This window comes from Mesoplodon bidens (assembly GCF_964165515.1).
Source record: "Mesoplodon bidens genome assembly, chromosome: 2".
In the NCBI taxonomy this organism is placed as follows: domain Eukaryota; kingdom Metazoa; phylum Chordata; class Mammalia; order Artiodactyla; family Ziphiidae; genus Mesoplodon; species Mesoplodon bidens.
The window spans coordinates 167,267,370-167,286,044 of NC_138177.1; positions in this window are offsets into that span (position 1 = coordinate 167,267,370).

Genomic DNA, 18,675 nt, shown 5'->3' on the forward strand with positions numbered 1-18,675 from the left:
AGAATCTACTGAGAAATTTAATGAGAAGTCATAGGACCTACGTGAAGAAAATTATAAAATCTAATGAAAGAATTAACAGGAGTATAACTGAGTCACTTTGCTGTACGGCAGAGACTGGTACAACACTGTAAATCAACTATACTTCAAAAAAAAAAAAAAGTTAAGACTTACTTCCAGCCAAGATGGAGTGACGGGATGGATTTACCTTGCCACTTGAAATTTTAAAAAACAGCAGTTTTCAAGGTAATGGAAATCAAGGAAGGCCAGTGGTTCCTAAGAGAGGAAACAAACAGGTGTAGCCCTATGATCACTTCAGCGTACTGTCTTTAGAGAACTTCCAGCCTGTGGCGCATAGTGGAAGAGCCCAGGCAGAGCCCAGGGGTGCCCTTCGTTGAGGAGATAGAGCTGAAAGTCTGGGGACACCACAGTGGCAAGATCTTACAGTACAGAGTGTTGGAGAGGTGGGAGCTGCACACAGAACTCTGAAAGTCCGCAGGGGTCTCTTCAAGTATCAGGCAGAATACATGTGTGAGGAAACGACTCAAGGCTGAGGGGAGAATAGCACCTGGCCCTCACGTGTGGCCAGAAATAGTGTTTTCCACCAGCTGAACTGGAAAACTTCGTAATTCATGGAGTAGTATAGTGAGGTTTTGCCTCAGTAGTGGAGAATAATTAGTCCTAGACTAAGCACTGCTTGCGTCTTGCGTAAAAATCTTAAAAGTTAAGACCTGAAAGAAACTGTTTCTGAATAATTTAACTACAGCCTAAAGCAAAGATTAAGAATCATTGTAAAAAAAGACAGAAATATCCAGTACCCAAAAACATCAAGTTCACGATGTCCAGCATCTAACAGAGAAACAGGAAAGTAAGACTCATAATGAGAAGAAAAATCAATCTAAACTTAGCAAGAACTGACATAGATGTTTGAATTAAGAGGAAAATCAGGGAATTCCCTGGCGGTCAAGCAGTTAGGACTCTGCACTCTCAGTGCCAAGGGCCTGGGTTAAATCCTTGGTTGGGGAACTAAGATCCCACAAGCTGCGCAGTATGGCCACCAAAAAAAAAAAAAAAAAAAAAGGACAAATCAAAGTTACTATAGCTGTACTCCACATGTTCAAGAAGTTAAGAAGAGACAGGAATATATAAAAAAAGAACTACATTGAACTTCTCAACATGAAAAGTACATGTCTGAGATGAAAAGTGTACTGTATGGGCTTAATCGCAGATTAGACATCATGAAAGAAAGTAGTGGACTTGGAGACACAGCAACAGAAACCTTCCAAAAGGCAACATAGAAAGTAAAAGAATTAAAAAGTGAACAGGGCATCAGTAAGATGTGGGACCCTGTATGTGTAATTTGGATTTACCAAGCAGACACTGCTGCCCATGGAAGGCTCTGGGTCTGAAGTGTGGTCTCTCTTTGTTCAAGTATGAGCAAATATGAGAGGCATTATGAAAGACATATTAGCACCAAGCCTTCTCCTTGACATAGTCACAAGGTTGAGAAAGATTTGAAAAGGGTCTACCTGTCTCGGGTGCCCACCTGCGAGACACATCTTGCCCTTTGGAAAATGCTGTGCCAGCAGAATGGAGATGATTTATGTCAGTCCTTCCTAACTCATCCATGGGACTGATGAAATTGAGTGCCTAAAAAAGGAAGCGAGGCCTATTTGGGGGGATGTAGAGGGTGTGGCTGGAGACAGAGGCAATGTGAGCAACCCCTCTTTGACCCCAACCTGACTGCTGCTGAGTCCCCATTAGCCATTGCTTATTCAAAGAGAGAAGGAGCAAACAGTGGTCTTGTGGCCCTGCTGCAGCAGTCCTGGATGGGTATGCCCTTCTGACAGTGCTCCTTCCTATCCCCTCCTGCCCCTCAGGGCAGAGCTGCCTCTCCACTGGCCCTTTGTCTTCAACACTGTGCTATCTCAGTGGGGACACCTTCCTCATTGGCTCATAATTCTCACTTGGCTCAACTGTGTTCTCATACTTGGGAAACCCAGTTGAATAGTTTTTGGCCAGGTGGTGAAGCTGACTATAACAAAACGATCTCTAATAGTTATAATTAATTGTGGTATAGCATAGTGTTCTCAGCTGGCTCTGGAGTGAGTTTGTCCCCACTGGATTCCTCCTAAGGCCTTAGTGAAAAGGCGGGGGAGGTTAGTAGCAATAACCTCACAGGATTGTTGTTGGTATTAAATGGATAATCCATGCAAAGCACTTAGCGAGGTGGGCCAGTGCAGAGTAAATGCTTATGCATGCTGACAGTTCCTGTGGTCACCGTCATGTTCTCCAATGGGACTCTCCTTTCTCAGGGCAATAGACACTGTACAATAGCCACGAAAAGCATGGACTCAGGTGTCAATACGGTCTGGATTCAAATCTCAGTTCTTCCATTTACCAGGCAAAAGATCTTGGGCGAGTCACTTGCACTGTTCACTAGGGCTTCCACAACAGAATACCACAGACTAGGTGGCTTAAACTACAGAAATTTATTTGTTCACAGTGCTGGAGGCTGGAAGTCTAGGCTCAGGGTGCTGGCAGGGTTGGTTTCTGGCGAGGGCTCTCTCCTTGGCTGGCAGACAGCCACCTTCTTGCTGTCCTAATGGCATTTTCTCTATGCATGTGTATTCCTGGTGTCTCTGCCTCTTCTTATAAAAACACAAGTTGTATTGGATTAGGGCCCCACCCTTATGACCTCATTTAACCTTAAGGACCTCCTTAAAGGCTCCATCGCCAAGTCTAGTCAAATTGGGGGTTAGGACTTCAGCATATGAATTGGGGGGGACACAATTCAGTCCATAACATCAACTACCTACTCTGTGCTTCAGTTTCCCCAGCTCTAAAACTTGTTAATAATGCCTACCTCTGAGGGTTGTTGGGAGGATTGAATGAGTGTAATATGCTTAGACATGTCTGGTTTATAATGGGTACTATGTGAGTTATAATAGTAATAATGAAATGAATACATACTGTCCTCATGGATATTTCCTGTACTTTCCTCACTTCCAAATCAAGATAATGCCAAATTGAACATTCAGAAATCTCCAAGGGAGGTAGGATTTCTGTGTGACTTGCTCCCTGCCCCCAAAAGTCTTTGTTTTTTTTTTTTTTTTTTTTTTTTTTTTAGGACCAGTGGAGACTTCCTCTTTCTGCCAATCTGAAGTTTTGAAGAGATAGGAAACCCAGGAGCTTTGAAGCCACCCTTCCTCAGGCCTTTCCTGGGGCCTGCATGCTGCAGCACTGCTCCTTGTTCCGTTGGCAAGCTCTCTTCAGAAGCTCACCGCTAATGCAGATTTAACCTTGAGCTCTCCTTGGGCTGCTTCTCCAATCCAAGGCAGTTAGACTCAAAGTCCAGTTTCTTTTTTTTTTTTTTAATATTTATTTATTTATTTATTTTATTTGGCTGTATCGAGTCTTAGTTGCAGCACATCATGGGCTTAGTTGCCCTGCCGCATATAGGACCTCAGTTCCCCGGCCAGGGATTGAACCCGCGTCCCCTACATTGGAAGGTGGCTTCTTAACCACTGGACCACCAGGGAAGTCCACAGAGTCCAGTTTCTGACAAATGACAACTACTTGCAGAACCCAGGGATCTGAGAATCAGAGGTCCCTCCTGGATTTTTTGCTACAATAGGACCAGCAGTTATGGTCAAATCATTAAAGCAAAAACAAACAAACAAAAAATCCTTATCTATAAAAATGTTCACGTTTTGAATGAATAGTTTAGCTTTGGATCCAATCTTGTCCCTGCGGATGAGGTTGTCGGATTTTTGTTTGGAAACCTGCAGGGAGCTCAACAGGCTGGAGGGACCACGAGAAACTGGGAGATACTGACAACATCTCACCTGGTTGAAACCTGTGTGTGTACATGCAAGTGTGTGGTGTGTGGTGTGTGTGTGGTGTATGTGTGGTGTGTGTTGGGAAGGGCAGGTGTGTTTCTTTGGCTAGAAATGACTCCTTGGGGAAAGATGCAGAAAATACCCCACAATCTCAGAGGTATACTCTACAATGTACGGAGTCTTCCATACATAAGATATCGGTCACCACATGTATGTAAAAGTAAAACATCTAAAATATACCACAATTTTTACAAAGTCCTGCTTTGGCATTTCTCATTCTTATTAATGTAATAGAAGCCCTCAAATAAGGAGGGGTCTGTCTCTCACCTGTTGCTTAGAGGCCCATGTGCACAAGGACAGAGCTTGAAAGCAGACAGGGGCGGGGAAGGAAAGCAGGGACAATTAAACAGCCCTTTGGAGTGATCATGGCAACTGTTTAGCTCTTCCTTGTGGGGTTTGAGGAGCATAGTTTCAAAATCAGTCGTACTTTTTTAAACCCAAGAAGAAAGCATTCGGCTTTTTCCTAGTTATAACATGAATCCATAGTCACTTTAGAAAATTATTTCTTCTAATTGGGAGGTGGGGAAGGAAGTATGGAGTTTGATCAGTTCATGAAATCCTTAAGTATGGGAACCACAGAACTAACTTAAACCTCTTGTTAAAAAGCTAGGTATAACTTACATAAATGCACAATCTTAAGATGACGTTTTTACATATTTACAGCCAGGTCAAACCTAGAGGGATACCTCATGACCTCTCACCGTCAAACCATCCCGCAGAGGTAACCATTATTCTGACCTCTATCACCTCAAATTAGTTTGCCAGTTTTGAGCTTCCCATAAGTGGAATCATACAGTATCTAGTTTTCAGAGTCTGACTTTCTTAGCCCAACATCATGTCTAGAGTGAGATTTGTCCAGGTTGTGTGCAGGGCCAGCTTAAACTTTAAATCCCTTTCCAACTCTGAGATCATCTGGTTCTAAAAGGAGGGAGGAAATGAGGGAAGAATACAATTTGAGAGAGACATTTGATGGAGTTTTAGAGTTGATAGTTTCAGGCTCTTCAAAGAATGAGGATGACAAAAAGGAGAAGATGTTAATGACCTGTTCCCCTATTGCCTGTGGCCCGTGGGGGCAGGTAGATAGCTGATTTATTTAATTGACGACACTTCAGATCCAGAGGAGCTGTGCTCCTTGACTGAACTCCAGAAGTCTCAACTCCATCTGGACATGATTTATATGATAAGATCCTGGACTTTAAGCTGGTGCTGTAATGGGATGAGACTTGGTGGTTTGCAGGAGGGGACTAGTGTATTTTGCGTATGGGAGGGAGGTGAAATTTTGTTGGCCAGGGGATGGGCTGTGGCAGGTTGGAATTTCCAAATATGGCCACACCCCTAACTACCCCGTCTGCAAGCTCTTCCTACAATATGATGTTGATGATTCTCCATCAAGAGGTGGTGGATTAGTTTCCTAGGGCTGCTGTGATAAAGTACAGTCATCCCTTGGTATCTGCAGGGGATTGCTCAAGTTCCAGAGTTGGCCCTCCATATCTGTGGATTCCGCATCTGAGGATACGGGCTGATGGTACCACAAATTGGCTGGCTTGAACCACTGACCCTTATTGCCTCACGGTTCTGGAGGCTGGGTGTCTGAGACCAAGAACAGGGTGGTTCCTCCTGAGGTCTGTGAAGGAGAATCTCCTCCATGCCTCTTCACTAGCTCTGAGTGGTTTTCTGGCAATCTTTGGCATTTCTTGGCATGTAGAAGCATCACCCTGATTTCTGCCTTCATCTTCATGTGGTGTTCTCCTGGGTGTGTCTTAACTGTCTTCAAATTTCCCCATTTTATAAGTATACCACTCATACTGAATTAGAACCCAACTTACTGACCTCACTTTAACTTGATTAGCTCTGTAATGACCCCATTTCCAAATAAGGTCACAGTCTGAGGTATGGGGATTAGGACTTCAACATATGAATTTTGTCGGGGCATGTGTATTAGAGAAACAGAACCAATACACACACATACACATGTATATGCAGTTTTATGTACATGTGTATATATACAATCTCTATATAAATCTCTCTATGTAGATAGATGTATTATAAGAAACTGGCTCACATGATTTTGGAGACTGAGAAGTCCCATGATCTGCCATCTGCAAGCTGGAGACCCGGGAAAGCCAGTGGTGCAATTCAGTCTTTGTCTGAAGGCCTGGGAACCAGGGGAGCTGAAGGGGTAAGTTCCAGTCCAAGGGCAGGAGAAGACTGATGTCCCAGCTCAACAGGCTGGTGGGAAGAGGATGGATCCTCCCTTCCTCCACTTTTTGTTCTATTCAGGCTCCCAGTAGATTTCATGATGCCCACCCACATTGGGGAGGGCAATCTGCTTTACTGAGTCCACTGATTCAAATGCTAATCTCATCTGGAAACACCCTCACAGACACACTCATAAAGAATGTTCAATCTGGGCACCCTGCGGCCCAGTCAAGTCGATACATAAAAGTAACCATCACAGTGCATACTGCGATCCATAACTGGAAGGGACTGTGTTTCCTCTACTTGAACTTGGGTGGACCTTTGTAACTGTGATGGAAGTGACACTGAGTGACTTCTGAGGCTCAGTCACAGAGGCAATATGGCTTCCATCTGGTTCTCTCTCAGGAATCCAGCCACCACGTCAAGAAGAACATGCATAGGCAGTGTGAAGGTCTCAATCAACAGCCAGCATCAACTGCCTGACGTTTGAGTGATATTTGCTCTTTCAGTCCCCAGCCTTCGGGTCTTCCCATTGAGGCACCAGATGTTGTGTAGCAGAGTCAAGCCATCCTGCCCATGTCTTAGCCACAGAAACTATGAGAGCTAATTAGTTACGGCTGTTGTTTTAAGCTGCTAAGTTTTGGGATGATTTGTTACACAGCATAGCTAACTAATACATGCTACCCCCCTCATAGTGTTCTTGTGAAGTTTAAATGAACCAGCAGCTGGAATAAATCTGGTATAATGCTTGACATATAGCAACATAGAAAAAAATATTAGTAGATAAATTAAAAAGTGGGACATTATAATTTTAAAGTACACAGTAGTTTCTGTTACTACATGTAATTAAAAGAAGAAAAGGGAATTCTAAAAGCCATTTAACATTTAAACATTTCACTAATTCTGATCACACTTTTGCTCTATAGACTGATTTTTTTTTATTTTTTTATTTTGCCAGACGTGCTAAGAGATGGGATTTTAGTGGCTGAGAAAACAATGATCTTTTCCTTTGCTGTGGATACAGCCATTCTAAATCAGTGACATGTGAGTTAATCAGGTTTTCATAATATTTTGTATATTATTAGGGAAAAAAAGATTTATGGTTTCATAATGCAGCCTCACAAAAGTTTTCAGCAAAATTAGATTATATAAATAAGATCAAATTTATGTCTGTACACTTTTCTAAAGAGGTTGTACAAATGGCCAATAAACACACAAAAAAGATGCTCAAAACCATTAACCCTCAGAGAAATGCAAAGTAAAACTACAAGGAGATACACTTCACACCTGCTGGCTATAATCAAAAAGACAGATATAACAAGTGTTGGTGAGGACATGGAGAAATTGAAACTCTCTATACACCACTGGCAGGAATATAAAATGGGGCAGCTGCTTTGGGAAACAGTCTGGAAGTTCCTTGAAAGGTTAACATAGAGCTTGACCCAAAAATTCTACCCCTGGGTATGTACCTAAGAGAAAAGAAGACATATTGCCACACAAAAACTTGTAAGCAAATGTTTGTAGCAGCATTCTTCATAATAGCCTAAACGTGGAAGCAATCAAATGATGAATGGATAAAGAAAATGTGGTATATCCATATAATGGAATATTATTCAGCAATAAAAAGGAATAAAGTACTGATACCTGCTACAACATGGATGAATCTTGAAAACATTTGCTAAGTGACACAAGTCAGACACTAAAGACCACATATACTGTATGGCTCCATTTATATGAAATGTCCAGAATAGGAAAATCCATAAAGCCAGAAAGTAGGTTAGTGGTTGCCAGGGACTGGGTGGATGGGGGAGGGAGTGATGGTGAATGACTGTTGATGGTTATGAGGTTTCCTTTGGGATGATGAAAATGTTCTAAAATTATATTATGGTTGATGGTTGCACAATCTTGTGAATATGCTAAAACCCACTGAACTGTGCACTTTAAAAAGTGAATTTTATGGTATGAGAATTATATTTCAATAAAGCTGTTATGATTTCTGTTTGTAATCATATCATGAGAAGACTTCCATTGAGTTTGGAAGTTCTGTTTAGTGTGCAGGCTTCACAAAATTCACTTTGGTGTGATTTCCAAGAGGCTTCTTGAGAAGACAAAGCAGATTCCCAAGAGACACATGTGATGGCCCATCCAGAGAAATATCAACAACTCAATTAAAAATTTCATTTAACAAGCTATACTGAGCACCTATTATATGTTAGGAAGTGTTCTAGAAGTTTGACTACATCAACAAACAAAATTTAAGGGTTGATTTTAGTTAAGCTGCTTCTCACGTGGGCAGCTCTAAACTGATCACTCCAGGAAGAGTGGCAGCAGTTATCAATTGACTGACATTAGCAAGACTTTGTCACTTCCCTCCTGCTATTTTGGAGAGGTTTGACCAACTTAAAGAAAATAGATGTGAAGATATAGCTTCTGTAAAAGTTCTTCTTTGCCATACTTAAGAGAGTCAATAGCAGTTAAGAAAGGCTTTGGCTGTAAATAATAGAAACCCCAAATAATGCTGGCTGGAACAAAGAGAAGATTGTCTCAAAAAATGTGGAGGTTGGGCTTCCCTGGTGGCGCAGGGGTTAAGAATCCGCCTGCCAGTGCAGGGGACACGGGTTTGAGCCCTGGTCCAGGAAGATCCCTCATGCCGTGGAGCAACTAAGCCCGTGTGCCACAACTACTGAGCCTGCTCTCTAGAGCCTGCAAGCCACAACTAATGAAGGCCGTGAGTCACAACTACTGAAGCCCATGCATCTAGAGCCCATGCTCCGCCACAAGAGAAGCCACTGCAATGAGCACCACAACGAAGAGTAGCCCCTGCTCGCCGCAACTAGAGAAAGCCTACGCACAGCAACGAAGACCCAATGCAGCCAAAAATAATAAATAAATAAGATAAATAAATTTTAAAAAATGTGGAGGTAGGCAATTGTTCAGTGGCTTGAAAGATCACCAAGGACCTAGGATCAGTCCTTTTTTCTACTTTGGCATCCTTAGTGTATTGGCTTTTTGTGTTTGTGTTTGTTTCCTGTGGTCACCAGATGGTGCGTAGAACTAGGTACAATGTCCTCTTACCAGTGCCCAGGGAGGAAGAGAGGGGTAAGGTATAAAAATATTTCTCCTCTGGAGGCTCAATTTATTCTAGAAACATTTCCCAGAGTATCATGGACTAGAACATGATGGTGAGCTGTATCAGTGCATGATGTATACAACCAGTGGGGTGGCCGGGGTTTGATGATTAAGTCTGGGTTCAGCTGGGCCTGGCTCTGGGCTTCACTCCAGTCTGGGTTGGCTCCATGAATCTCCTTCTGAGGCCCATGAGGACAAGGGGGTACACCAATGGCACAAGCACATTTCAAGCCCCAGCTTGGATCACATGGTGAAACGTCCCATTGGCTGAAGCAAGTCACATGGCCAAGCCCAAAGTCAGGGGACAGGGAGACCCACTCAGTCCATTATGAGGTCCTGGTAGGGGGTGAGATATAATCCTACTTCTGGGGAGTGAAGGCCACACCTGCCTTTCCCTAGACCAGTCAATAGGGCTTGGATTGCCATGAATGGCTTAGACCAAGCCGGGCTCATGAAGTCGTAAGGTGTAGTTGTTCAGAGCATGGTCTCTGGAGAAGGACTTCGGGGATCAAAACCTATCTTCTCCACATACCAGCTGCTTGATCTGGGGCCATCAATTTCATGTCTCAGATTCCTCAACTGTAAAATGAGGATAACACTAGCCCCTGTTGTGAAGACTACATGTGCTTCTAAAAATGTTCAGCGCACAGTAGGGCTGCATAAATGTAGCTCTGATACTCTGGGGCCAGGGGAGGGGAGGGTCTTGCTGCTCTTGCTGTCCCTGGAACTGTAGCTCTGCACGTCCTTCTTATTCCTCCCAAACAGCTCACCAGCTAATGCACCGCGATTGCTTTTTCATTAATAGCCACAGAATTCACATCCAGTAGCTCTCGACCACTGAGGTTTGCAGTTAATGGTGGCCTCATACTCAAAAAAATGAAGCTGCATGATTTACTCCAGCTTTGTTAGGCTGGAATCGGCCACTGGAATAAAGACTGCCACTGCATTACCTGCTCTTGGGCCAAGCAGGAGAGAAAAAGACTGTCTTCACCAGATGGTCCACGTGCTGGGGCTCCAGACTTCTCAGGGGTTCCAAGTGTGTTCATTCCAGAGAATTCTCAATCAAAGCGCAACCCCAGGCAGACACATTTTCACACTAGCATGCCCACAGCATGTGTGGGAAAAAAGGGGAAGATCTGTGTAGATCTAAGTCAAACTAATTAGCTGTCAGCTGCATTGCATCTGGAGATCAAAAATAAACTGTTGGCATCAAAAATCGTTCCGGTCCCTGTCATTTCCGTGCTCTTGGTACCAGGCCATCCTTTGTAGACAGCCCTAATGTGTTTCTCCACAATGACAATGATCCAGCAGCCCGCCAAGCATGGTATCCCAAGTCATCTGCTATTGGCAACTGTAGCACCCCTTCATTTTGTGCCAGGTGGAGTTAGATGAAACTAACTGGGATGAATAGGTGGGAGTGGGTCATTGCATTGTCAGTATGTTGGAATGCAAACATTTCCAAGTTACCCATTAACAGGGTCCTTTACCATTGCTACTGTTCTGTGTGTGCAAAGATCACAAAGTCCAGGGTCTGAAACAGGTTCGTTTTGGCTAATCTCCTGCTGAATTTCATCAATTACACCAGGTCAAAGTGGTTCATCGATAGGGGGTTGGAGGGCTGGGGTGTGGATTTTGCCTTTCAGAAGAGGTATGTGCATCTGGACAATGGGAGAGCGGCCAGAGAACAGAGCCAGCAGTGTTTTTTTCTATTTAGATATTTTCAGTGTTTTTCCCCCTGTGGAAAATAATCTGTTTTTAGTTTAAGTTGATTTAAAATTGCTGCCATGTTATCATAAATAAAGTGACATCTCATTTCTTTAAAGAAGCTTGGAATATGGTTATGGAATCCCAAGTATACAAATGACAAATTGGCTTTATGAATTTGATTCTTCTCCATGGCAAAAATGTGTAATTTTTAGTACACTTTAAAAATCAAATAGTTGGTGTAGGGTACCACTAAGAACTACCCACTAGGTGGCAGTATACCTCTAGGTTTTTAACATGTAACCCAGCAGTTCTCAAACCATGGTACCTGGACCAACAACATCAGCATTGCCTGGGAATTAGTTAGAAATGTGAATCTTTTGGCTCCACCCCAGACCTATTGTATCAGAAAGTCTGGGAATGGGGCCCAGTAATCTGTGTTTTTAAAAGTCCTCCAGGGACTTCACTGGTGGTGCAGTGGTTAAGAATCCTCCTGCCAATGCAGGGGACGTGGGTTCAAGCTCTGGTCCGGGAAGACCCCACATGCCTCGGAGCAACTAAGCCCATTCACCACAACTACTGAGCCTGCGCTCTAGAGCCCGCGAGCCACAACTACTGAGCCCACGTGTCACAAGTACTGAAGCCCATGCGCCTAGAGCCCGTGCTCTGCAACAAGAGAAGCCACCGCCATGAGAAGCCCACACACCACAGTGAAGAGTAGCCCCCACTCGCCACAACTAGAGAAAGCCCACACTCAGCAATGAAGACCCAGTGCAGCCAAAAATAAATAAATTTATAAAAAGCCCTCTGGGTGATTCTGTTATACTCTCAAGCTTAAGAGCCATTGATCTAGTTAAGCTTAGGTCTTTCTGTGATCTGAAAATGCCAGCATTACAGGTGACAAAGTCTGGTGGGCTTTAGCCACAAGTATTGTGATTGAGAGACACTAAAAGGCACCCATTCTCAATATCTTTTATACTGGACTTTTCCCAGTGTCTAAAATGTCCCCCATTAATCGTGACTTAGGGTTAAAGTATAAAAAACCTCAGAAGGAAGTGAGGAAGTGAACCTCTAGATCCAATATATTAACCATTATAATCCCATAACACCAAAGAACTATTTAGATTCTTGGGCCAAATCAGGCCCTTCGTTTGTTTTTGCAAATAAAGTTTTATTGGAACACAGCCACACTCACTGGCATCTTGTCTATGGCTGCTTTCACACTGCAGAGGCAGAGTTGAGGAGTTGTGACAGAGACTGTATGGCCTGCAAGGACTGAAATAGTTACTGTCTGGTCCTTTACAGAAAAAGGTTTAGGTTTAGATAAAGAGTTATCTAGCAAGGCCTTGAGGGATTGGGTCACAAGACGCAGGACAGATGAGGGACCCAAGGTGGGAGACCTTGAGTAGTAATATGGGCAAAAGTGTGAGGGGTGAGGAGAAGAAAGGAGGAGCAGTATGGGGGAGAGGAGGGGGCTGCGTGAGGGTTGCAGGGACACTGAGATGCTACAAATGCCCCCACATCCAAATACCAACCAGCAAATCTACTAACTAGAATCATCTTGACTCATCTGCAAATAACAACTACTTATTCATCTATAATCAACTAAGATGATTCTTATGGGGACTTTTCATTCACTTACTTTCAAAGGACTTGGAGTGGGCAAGCAGGTTAAAAGTGCAGTGAAAAATAAGATGTTTGCTGATCAAACAGAATGGACCATGTTCGTCAGACCTCTTTCCATTTATTTCTATTCTTAGTACATGCTATTAGGGTGGGATTTCTTGAGCAATGTTTCCATGCATTTTAAGCCTATTTTCTGGACAGTTTTCATGCATGGCATCTACTGGGTTTCCACAACAGCACTGACAGATATACCTCAATGCTTCCATTTATTTAGAGAGGAAACCGCTCAGAGAAGGCAGGTAACTTTTAGGTCAAATAGGTGGACCCTGGACTTGAAACCTCATGAACTAAGCGTGGCCTTAGTCAGAGCTGGGTCCACTATTTCGTGTTCCCTCTGTCTTGAATGTCTTTCTAATTGTGCTCTTCTTGGTGTTCTTTTTATGAACTGGCAGCTAGGCCTTGCAGTCATTTAAATTGTTATATTATTATCCTTCTTAGTAAGACTCTAATTAATTAATCATATAGAAATGGTTCCCTGTTTCGTCCATTAAGTTAAATGGAGGTCTTTAGCAGAGCCTTGTGTGAGGCGTGTCGGTCTCATTGGTGGCTCTGACTAAACATCTCAGAGACACTAGCCAGGGGCGTCAAAGACAAGAGGCCGGTATTCAGAACAGATGCACCTGCAACTTGCCACCGTTGGGCAACGGGAAGAGAATCAGACAAAACCAAGCTCCATGGGCCAGGATAATTTGTTAGACTCTGTTCTAGGTCTTGACTTTCAGCGTCGGCCTGTGGAAGAACAAATTACCCCGGCCTGGGAATGGCCCCCCACCTCCAGCCCCAGACTGACTTTGGCAGCTGGCAGAGTTCCTTTTGGTGAGCAGAGAATCCTACAAGGGCATCTGGAAATAGATGTGCCAGGGAGCACATTGCTCTTTTATTCCTTGGTGTTTAGTTTGTTATCTTGGGGAGTGTTGACAGGTGTACAAATCAGAATTAATAAGTGTGGGTGCCTTTGGAGAAACACCCACCCTGAGGGTCTCGATTTCCTCCATCCTTATTTTTTGCAGGAGGTACTGAAGGTGGAGTAGGGTCATGGCTTATACAGCATCAGGTATGGGTAACTGGACACTTTCATGGCCTAAAACCCTCCGCCTTCCTTCCCAGTCCAGCCACCCTGTTGGAGGACACAGGTCGGTGACATGGTCTTTAGGATCACATCACCTGGAGGCGAGGCAGATCAGAGGACATGTTCCCAGAGGATTTATTTACCTGTGAGACTGACCTCTTGGAAGGCTCCAGAGGACTTGTTCTCAACAAGTGCCCTCCAGCCTGTATGGGTGAGAGGTGGACATGGAAGCTGATGACCTTGAGGGACCTGGGAGCCGCAGAGGTTGTCTGCTGGCTGGGCAGGTCCATGGGGATGGAGTGAGGCATGGGAGAGCAGCACACACTGATCCAGTTTTAACAGAGGATGGACTGACGGGGGTAAGAAGATCACAAAACTTAAAAAAGATGGAGAGGTTCTAAGAAGAGGCCTAAAGATCTATTCCCTGTAGAGGAAACTTCCCACGCAGGAGCTCACTTAGTGTGTATGCAGCCCCATGAGTGGGTGGTGTGGTTAAGGACCCAACCACCAGCCACAAGTCTTCTCAACTTGGCCTGTGTGCTGAAGCTCGCCTCAGAGGCCCAGGCTCTATCTTTCCCTTTCCCTGCGCTCCTGCCATCTGTCCTGAGCCCCTGCCTGTCAAGAGTTCGGGTCCCACATGGTACTGACCTTCTAATGGGCATGACTTCGCCTGGCTGGGCCCCGCCTGGAAGAACTCTGATTTGCTGTGTCCCATGTGCACGCCGGCCCCGTGGCACTGTTCTGGATGCTTCTGGAGCATGCAGAGAGCTGGCCAGGGTCTTTTTGGGGTCTCGGACTGGAGACAGGACCCTCACATTCCTGCCGCTTTCCAGAGCTGTCTCCAAACGCCTGTCAGCTGTTGAAGACAGGAGTTGGGCACAACAGCTGCAGAAATCAGGCTGGGTCAGAAGAGCTTAGCTTGCAGATAAAAGAAAATTGCTTTGGAAAGAAACAAGCTACAAATAACTTATAATGACCAGAGCTGGGCCCTGACAGCTTTGCTCTGGGTTTACTGAAACATCACAAGATATTTTTTCAAAGCCCTGAATTTGGCCAGACCTGAAATGTCCTTTGTCAAATGCTTTCCTCCTCACCTTAATTTTTTTTTTTTTTTTTTGCCGTACGCGGGCCTCTCACTGTTGTGGCCTCTCCCGTTGCGGAGCACAGGCTCCGGACACGCAGGCTCAGCAGCCATGGCTCACGGGCCCAGCCGCTCCGCGGCATGTGGGATCTTCCCGGACCGGGGCACGAACCCGTGTCCCCTGCATCGGCAGGTGGACTCTCAACCACTGCGCCACCAGGGAAGCCCCTCACCTTAATTTTTAAAGTCGAGTCTTTGGAAGGCCATCTCCTCTGCAGTTTCAGATTCACTTATTCTTCACACGTCACGAGGCTGTCTGGTGAGCGAGAGCTGTTAATGGGAGCAGATTTTAGGGCTCAGAGGCCAAAGCAGGAAAGATCTGGTCCATCCCCTAAGCACATCCCCCTATACAGACAGAAATACATATTCCTCCATAATACATACTTCTCCAGAAATTCTTCCACATGGAGAGAAAGTTCTGGAAACAAGTGACAGGTTTGGGATCCCTGATGGAGGTGGGAGGTACCTCTCCAGTCACCCCTGGGGTACCGTAGTAACACGAAGGACCCTTTCTGGTGCCTGAAATCCTCCTCACTTTGCTCTTCTCTTGGATTCTAGAAAGCTCCAGAACCCAAACCCCAGACTCCCAGAGGCCTGTCACACAGTGAGCAGCTGGGAAAGAGTTCATATTGATCAGCCTCTTCCCCACCCCCTCCCCAGTTCTTCCCAGCATCCTGGCCCCCGGCTTTTGGGGAGTCCCGTGATTGGCTTCCGTGGAGCAGACTCAGGAGCCTCAGCTCTGGAATCAGGCCCAGAGCTCCAAGGTCCCCCAGGGACACACAAATAGAGTCCTGAAGCCTTTGGCTCCTGGTGTCCAGCTGCCCCCCCGGGATCCTGCCTCACTCCCCGCTGGACTCTGAATCCGAGGTGTAAGAGCAGACAGGGTGTCATCCGGCCGCTCAACGGCAATGACTTGGAATTGAACTTGGGATCAAAACCTCAGGGTTTGCTCCTCAACAGCAATGCAGGGCTGGAGATGACAGAGAACAGTATTTCACACACACACAGCCTCTTTCTTTTGGCCTCATGTTGGAAAAATCTGCAACAATGCCTTCTGAGTCAATTCCACTGGGGCTCTGGTGACAAACCACTCTGGTTGTGTCTGGTGGTTTACAGTGTCACCAGAGCCCTTTGATGGAATTATAGCTGTTGCTCTTCGCCGTCATTGTCTCCCCGCCTCTGTCTCTCTCGGCTTCTGGGCCTCTGTTTCTCTCTGTCTCTCAACATGGCATGAGCTGGAACCAAATTGGAATGTGTACTTGGGCAACCTCTGTCCTGAGTGACCACATGCTGGCGTGTCTTGGCACAGGTGCCCTGGCAGAGCCAAACTGATGAATGGGTAATTAAACAGAATGTTTCTTTACTGATGCTCATTTCCCTGGTTCCAAATTTATTGCTTAATTAAAGAGCGTTCACAGCCAGCCGGAGATGCTAGCCCTTTCTTTCCTTGTGCCAATGGATAGTTCATATAATACCCCCTTTTGCCTTTAATTCTCTCTCTCTCTCTCTCTATCACACACACACACACACACACACACACACACACACACACACACACACACGGAGTCTTAGATCAAATAAAAGCACTGGTTTTTGGTAATTTGAGATTACTCCCTGTATAAGACCAGGATATTCTTTGCCCCAGCACAAGGCAAGAAAACTAGCGCTAGCTCCTCCTTTCAATGGCCATTTAATGGGCTGGCAGTTGGGTCCAGGGAGAGAGGTGTCAAAGGGAGGTAGCCCAGATCACACTGTGGCTGGCAGGGCTGGTGGAGACACGGAGGACCCGACTTCCCGGAGTTGCCCCCAGATCTGCATTGCCCCACGGGCTGCTCTCTACTGCTGCTTTGGACGCCCTCCTGCCTCCGCCGCACCCCCCAGTGCCCTCATTCCTCTGCTGCCCCATGCAAGATGAGCCTGTGTGCTTTGGAACACAGCAGACTATTGTTCCAAAGACAATAAAAAAGATTGGGAAATGCAGCAGCTCCCCTGTGTCCCCAAGTTAGAATTCGACGTGTGTGTTCGAAATGCTGTGGCCATCTCGTGGGCCAAGTTAGGACAAACGAGAAGGAACAAGAGGGAAAAAGGAAAAAGGGCTGCAATCAGGCACCCCAAAAATAAGATGAAAAGAGGCAGCTGCTCCCTTAACCTCCTGTGACTGATTTAAAGCTTCAGTAGTGGCCCGCGTGGAGTTCTCGAACAGCGCCTGCCTCATCATCGTGGCCATTAAGCCGAGCGCAAATGACCCGGGAGGGCCCTCAACCCGTCAGGCCGCTGTCACCAGCGTGCTTTATGGCTTCTGAGCACCAGGTCCCCCATGGGCAACACGATCCCTTTTTCCCTCGCCAGTGAATCTGGACTTGTGAGCTCGTAAATTCAGCAGGGTTTCCCAGGGGCAGACGGACATCTACGTGGTACGGGGTGAGGATTTACGGCTGAGTTACCGGGAGCCAGAGGTGACCAGGGGAAGTGTTGGAGGGAGGACGCTGACTCACCTACCCGAGGCAGCAAAAGGTGCCCACACTGGTGGGTCCAAAAGAGTGATGCTTTGTCGGCGTGATTCATTACTGGGCCCAGTGGCAGCTGACATTTATGGAGGCACTCAGCACCTCCAGTCAGGGGGTTGAGTCAGGATTCAATCTCAGCCTGACTCCCAGGCCTGCCTCTCCCCACTGGGGTGGGTGACTCCTCACTGCCCACCGTGGGCCCTTTTCCTGCTGCTTCACTCCCTGGGCTGCCTCTGCTCCGCCTGGGGCTGGCTTTGCCCATTTAGGACAACCTGGGGCTGAATGTATCAACACAGAGGGGGATGCCTAGGGTTCCCGATGGGCAGCTCACAGGCAGGGGCAGGGCATTGCCTCCTCTCCACCCACCCAGATTGCTTCTGCTCTGTGCGAACGCCCCCAGTGTCCCCTGAGTGGTCCCCATCTCCAGTCCTCTGAATTCCTATCGTTGTTTGTATTCATTTTCTGGAGCCACGCTTCGAGGTTCAAATCCTCTCTCTGTGCTTACCAGCTGTGTGAACTTGGATATATTACTTAACCTCTCTGGGCCTCAATCTTTCATCTGTAAAATAGGGATTTTTACAGAGTGCCTTCATCGTAGGGTTGTTGGGAGGATTACAAGAGATAATCCTCACGTGTCTGGCCCATAGTCCATGGTTGATAAATGTTAGCTTCTTTTTTCTCCCCCCCGGTGTGCGGGCCTCTCACTGTTGTGGCCTCTCCCATTGCGGAGCACAGGCTCCGGACGCACAGTCTCAGTGGCTATGGCTCACAGGCCCAGCCGCTCCGCGGCACGTGGGATCCTCCCGGACCGGGGCACGAACCCGTGTCCCCTGCATCGGCAGGCGGACTCTCAACCACTGCGCCGCCAGGGAAGCCCAAATGTTAGCTTTTTATTGATGTTCTCATCACCAACTCACCCAACACACACCTGCCAGGCATAGTGGTGAGACCACCTGCCTGGTGTCACTTTGAGTGTGTGTGTTTCATTCCCGGAAGCCCCTCGAAGACTGGATCCCACCTCTGTAGCCCTAGACAGGCCCCGCCCCCCACCACGTGTCAGGGGAACCACAGACAAACTTCGACTGCAGACTGACCAGGGCGGGGCCAGGTCCCCGAGTCTTGTATCCTGGGACGTCTGTTGATCCAGCTTCTCAGGAGACTTGAGGCCACCTAGGAAACCTTTGTCCTGATAGTGACTCCAGAGCTGTTTAGTGGGGGAGGGTGTGATGATCTGAAAGGCTTCTCTCCAGCCTGTCCTGGGTGCTCTGGGGCCTCCCCAGTGCCGGTTCCCCAGGGTTGTCATGCTGCCTGCTCCCCCACCTCCGTGATTTCACCATCCGG